The following is an 11573-nucleotide window of genomic DNA, read 5'->3' on the forward strand; positions in this document are numbered from 1 at the left end:
CACACACACACACACACACACACACACACACACACACACACACACACACACACACACACACACACACACACACACACACACACACACACACACACACACACACACACACACACACACACACACACACACACACACACACACAGACATTTTGTTTTCACAGTGATTGCATAACCTTTCTATATGAGAAAGGCAAAACCCCATCTTAATCCACCTAGTGGTGTGATAATGCCTTTCTCTTCTTTCATAATAGTCTCATGAAAATATATTTCATGCTTTTATTAAATAATTTCGGACACTAATTTTGACACCAATTGATTCAGATTGTTTCAAGTAGTTCACAAAAGCATGCTTAAGTGTTTATGTCACACAGTCAGCATCATTTTTCCAAACTAGTGCTTGACATTTGCGTTGCCTGTTTGTATGAGAACAGTGACAGTAGCTTTCAAACGAGCCCAAGTTTGTTAAAATCGGTTCAGTCATCTCTGAGAAAATTGAGCGCGTTCAAATATCTTCTAAAAGTGTACACACACATGGTTTTTTTCAGCAATTCTAATACCTTTCTATAGAGAAAGGCAAAAATTAACAATTGATTCTACAGCAGAAACAATTGATACACAATCAGATCTATGGGATTCAATACAGGTTATTTCAGTTTGATAGACCAAATTTAAATTTTAAACGATACAATATACTGTTTTTATGATTTATAATTGACTTTATTTTTTCATAGAATTCTGAACAATACACAAACTATAAACTGTTTTCCAAGAAAATATCTATGAAAAATTTTAAAAGTCGATTTTTACGATTCTTACTTAAAAAAAGTTGTTCACAATCCATTGAACAGTTTAAAACTTAATAATTAAATGTATTCCTGTATTCAACGCAAAGCTTTCGATGCTCGAAAAAAATAAACCATTGATTTTACAGAAGAAACAATTGATCTACAATCAGATCTGCTGGATTCAATACAGTTTATTGAACTTTGATAGCACAATTTTCATTTTCAACGATTCAATATATTGTTTTTAGGATTTACAATTAAATGTATTGTATATGTGGTATTCCGAATAAAAAATATTGTAGAAAAACAATACGATTTGTTGTTACAAAACCGTCCCCAATTTGGCTTTGACCATTGAAAAATATTTTAATGTATTGTAATACACCATTCAATTAATTGTGAACAAGCTTTTTACAATTGAATGTTTAGGTTGTTAAGTATCGTAACAATTCAAATCATAAAATTTGCTCATACATGTTTTCTTGGAAAACAATCAAATGTACAGTTTGCATATTGTTTGAAACAATACACCCGAATAAAAAATATTGTAAAAAGAACAATACGATTTGCTGTTACAAAACCTGCCACAACTATACTTTGACCGTTGAAAAATATTTTAATGTATTGTTATACACTATTCAATTAATTGTGAAAATGCTTTTTACAATAGAATGTATAGGTTGTTAAGTATCGTAACAATTCAAATCATAAAGTTTTCTCATACATGTTTTCTTGGAAAACAATAAAATGTACAGTTTGCATATTGTTTGAACCAGCACGTGTACAATAAATTCAATTGTAGAAACAATATATTGAATCGTTGGAAATGAAAAAAATCTTGTCAAAATACAATAAAATGTATTGTAACCCATATATCTAATTGTGAATCAATTGTTTATGCTGTACAATCAATGGTTTATTTTTTTACGGGTGGCTTTGTAATAATAGATCCTTTTGTTTTCCAATAATAGTTTTTATTCGGGTAGTCCATATGGTTAGGGATAAAATGGACCATTTATTGTAGAACTTCCAAGCGCTTGACAAACGAAATATGATGGATGGTGTCTTTAACAGAGAAGGGTTGCGTAGATAACCCAAATATCAGCAAAGGCATTTCGATTGATCAGTTACAAAGTCGAGTACAGCAATTGGCTATATGACTCATTTTCCAACTCGCACAGGAAATGGCTGGTATATTGACGCTATGTTCTGAGTTCTCACAAAAAAATGAAGTTAGTCTCATAATACTGCGATGTGGAGCTTCAAGGAGATTTGCTCTTGCATATATGTTCTCATACAGGGAGAAAAATATTTGCTTTTGAAATGTTTTCATATTGTCAGATACTTGAGAAAGACCATTATTATCATAACACAAAGAGAGCAAAACAAATCAAACGTTTTCAACTGACGCTCTTTATTAATATCGGATGATGAACCGTTTTGTTTCGCTGCCTAAGTTGTGTGCCGGTTACTTGCATTGCAAATCTTTTCGACACTGTTTACGGTCTGTCGTGCTGAGAATGTAACAAAAAATTTATCGCATATAAGGCATTCTATGGATGATACAATTGTGCTTATCACGCGTGTACGAGGCATCCATATGCCGAGCACGCCACCCAGAGTGCCTTTATTATAGGTCGTGAAAGTAAGTTTAGGTGTTACAGCAATCAGTATATCGGTAACTTCCAGTAGAACGCACAAACATCACAATTATCCGGTCGTTTGTTTTATTTAGTCAAAGAAGAATCGCATCTGATGGTTCCTCGCGAGCGAACTGTTATTAGGTCCATTAGAGCTCAAATAAGAACAAACTATGTTCGTATACAGCGTGATTGAAGCCAGAAAAAAAATTTGGGTTCGTATTGCGTCGGCCGTCAAAAATAGGATTGGAATCATACGTATGAGTAACATAAAATTGAAAGTTTTAGATAAAATTCTGTTAGTGATACACACAAACCGATTCTCAAAAAAATATTGTTCTTTACAAATGAAAGTGTTCTTTAACCTGTAGGCTTCTTCGAGGGAAAAATTTTAACGTAAACATAATTTTCCAACACACTAAACCATACTTTAATAGTTTGAAGTGTATGGGACTAACTAAAGATTCGACAGTTGAACGGTGCATGAGAGATGCGTATTGTTTTGTCTGAGTGGGCTGATTCTTTAAGTAACAACAAACTTTCAGCCAACGTACAGTGATGCCAAAGTGGCAGAAATTTATTTTTTTTCTGCACTGTATTAATTTTTTTGAATTCTCAGATAAGTGAAGGATTACAGTTTAAAGTATAAAAAAATTTTAATAAGAAATAATCTCTCCATATCCTCTCAAAGATAGGGTATTGTAAACTTTCTTTTCATCCTTCCATACGAAATATATATGGCGCAATGATGATGTTTTGCAATTAGAGTTCTATATAGGTAGGAAAGGGCTGCCACTGTTCAATAATATTTGATTTTATAGCATTTTTTCTCTACTTTTCAGAAATCACTATGCAACCTGGTTACTTTCAATTGTTTGCAGGGTTGACAATAAAAATCACAAAGACAAGGGCTATACTTTTGTAAATGAAGTCGGTGCGAGTAAAATTTAGATAAACGGCTATATGATAAATAAAATCAGAATATTTATAACATACATAACATAAAACACCTATATAAATGTCGTTATATAAATCTATTTATAATATATCAAGCGTTGGAATAAATTATTAAAGCATGATTTTTAGTGAGAGTATCATTGCAGAACCTTTTTTCAAAGTATAGTCTATCGTTATATACCACTTTCTGTCATCTTTCTGGTAAGACTCGGATACCACGTTCGATAAATTCCTTTTCCTCAGATTCGACAAATGAATCGATTCGATTTTTTGTGGTGTCGTAGTTTTTGAAACTGACCTGACAAGATATGCGCCATGGATGGGAGGAAATGGCAACCGCATGGAACAATGTCTGATAAAAAATAGCGGTTGGGGAAGAACTTTTCATTGTAGCGATTTCAAAAAAAGCTTTTACAGCTTTCGAAACATGGGGTCTTGCATTGTCATGAAGCAAAAATACTACGCCATGAAGATCTTCATATTGCGTCCGCTTTTCATGCAATGCTCTGTCCAAACGCAGCAAATATAATATGTATATAGAACCAGTGATGGTGTCACCTAATTTGAGTAGCTTATAATAAATAGTACCCAGTCGATCCCACCACATGCAGTTTTTCTGTTGTACGGAACTTTCTAGTAGTCCATATAAAAAATTCCTAAATTTGAACCGCGAAAACCACTTTCATTACAACATTCCAGTATATATGGAATATAGTGCTATAGAAGTGCGTGTGCATGATCTTCCCTCAAGCGTCACCGATTCATATATTCGCAAAACTATGTCTCAATACGGAGAGATTCTCTCTATCGAAAAAGAAAAGTGATGTCATGAATCGCCTAATAGATTAACGGGAAGGCAAAACACAGACATTGAAAAACAATAACTACTTGAAATATTTACTTGATTTTCAGAATTATTCATTTAATAATTATTCATTGCTGGTGTCTTCAATCCACCGACTGACAGAGAATTGATGATAATGAATGGAGTAAGAACGGCAATACCTTTCATTTGGCAAATATCTACGTTACATTTTGTATACAATGTATCAGAATGTATTCTAAAATATTTGTATTTGCTGTTGTAGCTAGAATAACATTCTAAGGTTGTTCGCCACGCTGTTTTATTACGTATGGGTTGATCTATTTTAGATCTCCGACTAAACCATGTCAATCACAACACTGAGATCTAGTTCTATTTTTCGAGCACAAATTTGAAACAGATTTGAAACTGCTCGACGAATTTGTTTTAAATTAATCAAAATTTGAAACACGAATGGAACACTGTTTTAAATTTCTTACGTGAGTGTGGATAGCGAGATCTGACAGGCGAAACGTCAAAGGGTCGAATGAAATATCAGAAATTGTCAAAATAAGCACGAAATGTTTTGCACTGAATAATACAGTATTATTTGAAAGCACTGTAGCTCACTATCATCGAGAAATTTTCTCTAGAAGTTCGAGACAAAACTTTATATCGTTTTCGAAATCATTTATTTTGTTTGTTTCTGATTTGAAACATCACAGTGAGTTAACATAACACCAATACATTAACAGACAAATGTAGAGCAGATTTTAAATCTTCGCGCATTATCAAGCATTTTTGACAGTTTTAAAATATACGACAACCTGTCATTTTGGAACCGATATCCATCACAGCGTTGCGAATAGCCTAAGAACAAGCGTAAACCGAAAAATAAATCCATTTGTTCCATAGATATAAAAACACAGACTATATTGTTCTACCTAAATATTTTAAACAAGACGGGGCTTTAAACGAATTAAAAAATGAAAAATCATTCCGCGGTTTATAACAAAAAATGTGCAAGATTTCGATATGAATTTTGGTTTTTATTCACACATTTTTTCGCGCAGTTCGATTAAGTAAATTTTCAATCACTAAATCAAACTTGAAGCAATCAACACAAAACTACTTAGAGAATAGGTTATTTTTAGTCGTTCTTCAAAAATGCTATATTTTATTTGAAAATTAAAATGATAAGATTAAATGAATTGAATTAATCATAGACATTTTTTTCCCTTTATGGGTTGCTCTGGCCGAGGAGGGTGGTTACAACGATCCGCACTTTCCATACTAGACGAACTAGGCTATGGTGCCCAAATGAACACTAGTAACGAAGGAGGAAATCCTCCAGCATGTAACCCATCGGCTCCATATCGTTTTTGTCTATAATCTTTTATTTCGGTAGTTTCTCGTGATTAAAATAAAATAAAGTCATGTGTTAGTAAGTTCGTTATATAATGTAAGGATGCGCATTTAACACTAGATTGCCCATCAAAGACGCTATATGTACACAATGGAAGGATTGCTTAATTGTGCTCTTGTTTTATTCTTTATTTAACGGTATATGCACTAAGGCACACTGCACTAGCTTTTAGTTATTTTGTCACAGTTTTTTTTCTTCCAATCATATGACTGCTTTTGAGCAATTTAGGTCTATACTATGTTTTGGGCCTTCTAGTGTTGAGCACGCATCCAAGAAACAAGAACTACATGTATTTCGTGAAGAAATACTAAGTGTTGTTGTATGCAAAATACCCGGGTTGGCGGTTCAATGCATAGGACGCTGGTCTTACAAGCCAGCTGTCGTATGTTCGAGCCCCGACCTGGAAGGATTCTTAGTGTCAGTAGGATCCATAGTACTAGCCATGCAATGATTCTGTACGCTAAGAATCGGCTGCAAAGTCTGTTGAAACAGAAAGGCCAAATTCCACGAAAGGAATGTAATGCCAAGACTTTGCTTGTTGTATGAAATGGTCCACGTGAACCGCTCTCTTCCAGAAACACACATCTCACACTTTCAGTTAAAAGGTAATATCTGTGTCAAAGTTGAAGAAATTTAGGTACATTCAAACCTTTCCCGATTTGAGAGTGTATTTACACCTGATCAATCAGTTTCGCCGTTATTGCAATTTGTAAACATTAGTACCGATACCGAACCGGATCGGAAAGGTTTGAGAGTTCCTTAACGGTTCATAAGATGTCAATTTACTCCTATTCCTGATAACACTAGTCCTCCTTTTTGAATTAAATTCACCAAGCTCAGGACGAATATGATATATTAATATTCATCCCAACTGGATCAAGATAATTCAAATTGGTGACCAATTCCAGGCATAAGAATGCTCGAAACCACCTAATGACCTATTGTCAATTTCAAGCATTATTAGTCCTGTCCACTCCGTGACCGATCCAGACAACATAATAATTTCCATCTTTCACATTTATAAGCGAACGATCGATCTCGGTATGGTCCGACTTTGTCAATACGAAGTATAAATTGACTCCCACCCCCATCCGCCAAAGGGAGGTACGCGCCCTGTAGCTCATCATCCAAAGCCTAGGGAATTGAATTAATAATACACATACATTAAAAATACACTCCTTTCCCTAAATCATGACTCGTATTGCTCATTAATCGAATCGGAATTTTGCCCGTATAGTTTGCAGTAAATGCGGTCCTACTTATAGAAGCATTGCTCAAATATTGTTCATATATAGTCAATATATAAGGAATTTGTATTGTACTTCAGTTTGGTGAAACAACTCAAAAACACCCAAGAAAGTTTAACAATCGCATACTGTCAAATGTTCAGTTTATTGGCTTGTTGACAAATACTTAATCCGCAACATATTTCCAAACCTCTTAGAACATAACTACAGTTGTTCAGTGTGGTGTTCCTATCGAATAATTTATATTTTTCTCCATTTGCAGAAGTTTAAAAGCTCATAAAAGAAAGATAAACATTATGATCAATGCCCTAACATTCTACCAGTTGTTATAACAAGTCGGCGAAAAAGTCTCCGGTCAGACAAAGAGAACAGCACTTTTTTCCAAATTTCGATTTTTTTATCAGTGTATTCTCTTTGAAGAGCAAAACAATTGTTCAAACGGCGTACTAACATTCCTAAACTATTTGTATATCACGAATTTATCTTAGTTTAACTAAACGCTCCAACTTCAGAAATGACCTCGATGCAGTCGCTAGGGGCTAAATCTGAAGAGTATGGTGGATGCGAATGCGGTGCTAAGCTCTTCTGTGGACCAGCGAGATGCTGTTGCTTTTGATCAGCTGTGAGCAAACGCGGCATAGATAAAGCTTATCGATCTATTTATTTTCATGCATAGTATTTTAATGTGGAACACATTTTTGTTTTCTATATAGGGGTGCAAACTAGAAACTCAAGAAAAATACATGTAGAAATGTGGTCAGGTTTTAAACACTTACAGCTCAGTCAATTTTGTATCAATTATTAATATTATGTCACCATTTGATTGGAAATATTTCTACGTATTGATTTCAATATTCATAGCCATGTATTTTTTATTGTATATCATTGAAATGTTGATTAATAGCTAGCAGTGTCCTATTTTGTCTGCAAAAAATCTCCGGCATACCGGATTTCCCTGCCATAGTCGACGGTTTTGAAGAAGTAAGCGATATATCAAAGAGAAAGCAGCGCTCTGATTGGTCTATCGACGCAAAAGCGAAGTTGTTGGAAGCACGCGAAGCTATGAATATATGAAAAATTATAGCTAACGTTTCAGTCCTACGCGTAGCTTGCTAGAGGTAGGTTGTTGCTAGACAGCAAGACAAAAAGTGCCATAAAACGGTTTGAAGCTTTAATTGCTATGCCCTGATCTTGTGTCATGAAAGATTGGATGAAATCCCATGTTATGTCGTTTCGCCTGAGAAATTGACAACTACTCCAGGGTAAATTTTGAGTGCTTAAGACTTATTTATAATTTATATAAGATTAACTCGATTGATAATGAGAAATATTTTATCGCTTCAACCGAAATCGCAAAATGGTAGTAATGGTAGAGAAACGCTATAAAAATAACTGCTTGCATACAAAACTTGAACACAAGCTTGGTGAAGAGAAGCTTTAATATCGATATCCGTATCGCAAGCATGTACAAACATTTAATTGTATACATTTGGGCTATTGATGTAATTTCGTCGGCTACGAACCAAATACAAATCACGACAAATAGAGTCTATATTCAGGGTTCGCGTGTTCGGTGGTGGTTCCAAATAAAGATCAATTTAAGCAGACTCTCGTGCATTTACGGATTCAAAAGTGTGACGATTAATTGAAATTAGGAATTTTGGTGGCCTTGTTCCACATCAATGGCTCGAACAACCCCATGGGGCTGATCCTTGTAGTTTTTTCATAAAAAATAGTGTTTTATCAAAAATCAGAATAATAATTTCTCCATTGTTTCTAATTATCAAAAAGTAGCGTCACTCTAATGAACCGAAGGTCACACAATTTTTGACAGATTACTGAAATATGTTTCTATTGAATGTTTTTAATTAACGCCATAACCATCAACCCGAGAGTGTCACTAAATGGAAATGAAATTCTATGTGGGTGGTGTTACAATTTGGTGGTGTTACGAGTTCAAATGGGTGGTGTTACGATTTCCTTGACACAAAGAATAATACTTCCAGATCGACCTTGAGCACACACAAAAAAAATTGAATTTTACAGGTGACTTAACCTTTCATATGATGTAATTCATAAAGATCTAATTTGTCAAATGACCGAAAATTTCATTTGTAATGACTTATTGTTAGATTAACTTGAATTTTACTGGTTTCGATTGTAACTTGCATTCTGTTAGCAGGTGCGACTGTATGAATCCAAATGCACCTTTTACTTTGAGATCCGAAGATTCTCGGTACAAGTCGCTCTCAGTATTCTTTTTTTTTTATTATTTCAGTGAATTTCATGTCATGTCATTTTAGACACAACATTCAATGTTCTTCTACCTAAATTTACGTGAACTGCGACGCTCCATTTACGTGCACCTAATAAGATGTAAAATCACAGGATTTTTTCGAAGTGTACATCAACAACCGAATAGAAAGATCATCGTCCTGTGCATTGAACCTGAAACGTCTTTCAAAGAACATTAACATTAGCAATAAAATATACCTGCGGCAATAAAACAATTCAACTTTCTTAAAGTGAAACTATCGACGCATACAAAGTCCTATTGTTTCGCGCTACTTAATCAGGTTGTCTTCTGAAACATGATTCGACATGTAAGAGAGAAATTAAGTTGGTATAGCATCTCTATCATGAGCAAAAGATTGCGGGTTTGAGTCCTGCCCTAGCGATTCTTTTTCGCAAAATTTCAAATGTCATTTCGTACACTGTACTTTTTGGTCGGGTTACCGGTGGGTTCAGTACGGTGGACTCCTATTTTGGGTTTCCACGATGAAGAATGATTAAAGACTTAGCTTAGTTTTTAGTTCCGTGTTGTTTCCCGTATACATTTCATAGTGTGTGTATTAGGGGCAAGTATCAGGCGTACAACGCCGTTTTCCGATAGGTGGGTGTACCGGCTTATTCACGCTCGAAATTGTCTGTTTATGTGCCCGATTTTCACCATTTGCGGGAAGTTTTACTTTCCCATTACAATTCGAAAAAAAAAATGCAGCTAAAGAGCATCGAATGCTCTTAGAAACTTATGGTGATACTGCTCTGAGTAAAAGAACGCGTTGGGAGTGGTTTCAACGTTTTAAAAATGGTAATTTCGATGGCGAAGACAAACATGGTGGTGGAAGAGAAAAAACCTTCAAAGATTAACAACTAGAAGCATTGCTTGATGAAGATTCATGCCAAACTCAAGAAGAGCTTGCCGAATCGTTGGGAGTGAGTCAGCAAGCCATTTCAAAACGTCTCGCTAAAAAAGCGGCCACAATATCAAGAGCGACATGACAAAGCCATCCTCCAACACGACAATGCTCGGCCTCACGTCACAAAAGTGGTCAAAAAATACCTGGAAATGCTGAAATGAGAAGTCTTGCTCCACCCGCCGTATTCCCCAGATGTCGCCCCTTCTGATTCCACCTATTCCGTTCGATGGCACACGGCCTGGCAGATTAACATTTTCAATCCTTCGAAGAGTTGGAAAAATGGATTGCTTCATGGATAGCGTCAAAAGAGGACTCCTTTTCTCGAGCCGGGATCCGAAAATTGCGGGAAAGATGGGAGAAAGTTGTCGCTAGCGACGGACAATACTTTGAATAATACATCTGTAAGCACTTTTTCGCAATGAAGCTTTTAATTTAGGAAAATACGGCGGAAGCAAAGTTGTACACCTGATAGTAAAAACGCGCCCCTGCTGACTAAAACGCCCCCCCCCCCCCCCCTTCTATTTTAAGCATTCAAGATTTTTCTAAGCAAAAGTCATCATCACTATCTTTTCGTAGAATTTCATTTTGCTGTGTAATTTTGGCAGTAATCGCAGCTTTTCGATGTAAGATTTTGTTCGCACTAAAACAAGTTTCGACTAATACTAATCGATTCAGATGGGGTCATTTAGGAATTAACCTTATTTTGCGCTAGGGCATATAACAAATTTCATTTCCTTTACATTTCGTCTTAGACACTACAGTGCAAAACAACCAATATTAGTCGAAACTTGTTGTCGTTCGGCACGTCAGGGAACACTTAGCACTTCGGTACTAATTATAAGTGTATTGCAAAAAGCAATAACTTCACGTATGCCTAGCGGTTTATGTTGAATTGCAGATAGCATAACAGTTCAACTAAACTGTTATGCACTAACGAGTCTAAGACGAAACATAAAGCTAATCGAAATCAGGTTAATTAATTTGACAATATCGTGCTTGTCAAGCAGCATAAGAGTAAGATTTAAATGAACGTTTTATTACTATCGCTTTTATCTCAAATAATAATATCAAAGTAATATCTGAAGTAAACTGGGGTATTTTCCTACGCGAGTCATTTACAAAGATTTCCAAAGTTACGCTAATTTTCAACGTTATCCGATTTTCTTGTTTTGTCTTAAAAATGCATGAAACGTCGAGATCTAGTGCTATCCTGAGTATTTTCTGGAAGTCAACTACACAGTACACTTAGAAAAATTTCGATTATTTTACAAAAAAAAAATTATAATTACACCAGATCTCGCCGTTTCATGCATTTCTAAGACATTTGACATAAAAAAGAAAAGTTTTAGTTTTTCGGTTTTTTTTCTATTCGGATTTCTGAAGTTACGCGGTCCTAAAATCTAAAAAGGGTTTTTTTTGGCAAAATAACTTATTAGATTACAGATTTAGGACGTTTGAAAGTTTAGACATTTGGCATCAAAATAAATTAGTGTTGTAGTAAGAGATCTCAGTGTATT

General features: G+C 35.1%; 1 protein-coding gene across 7 annotated transcripts in view; it reads right to left on the reverse strand.

The window, feature by feature from the left end:
- Nucleotides 1–11573, reverse strand: part of LOC131434739 (protein furry) — a 433830-nt gene that overhangs the window by 221935 nt on the left and 200322 nt on the right. The gene's annotated exons all lie outside the window — the stretch shown is intronic.

The sequence above is a fragment of the Malaya genurostris genome, chromosome 3 (genome assembly GCF_030247185.1).
Source record: "Malaya genurostris strain Urasoe2022 chromosome 3, Malgen_1.1, whole genome shotgun sequence".
NCBI lineage: Eukaryota > Metazoa > Arthropoda > Insecta > Diptera > Culicidae > Malaya > Malaya genurostris.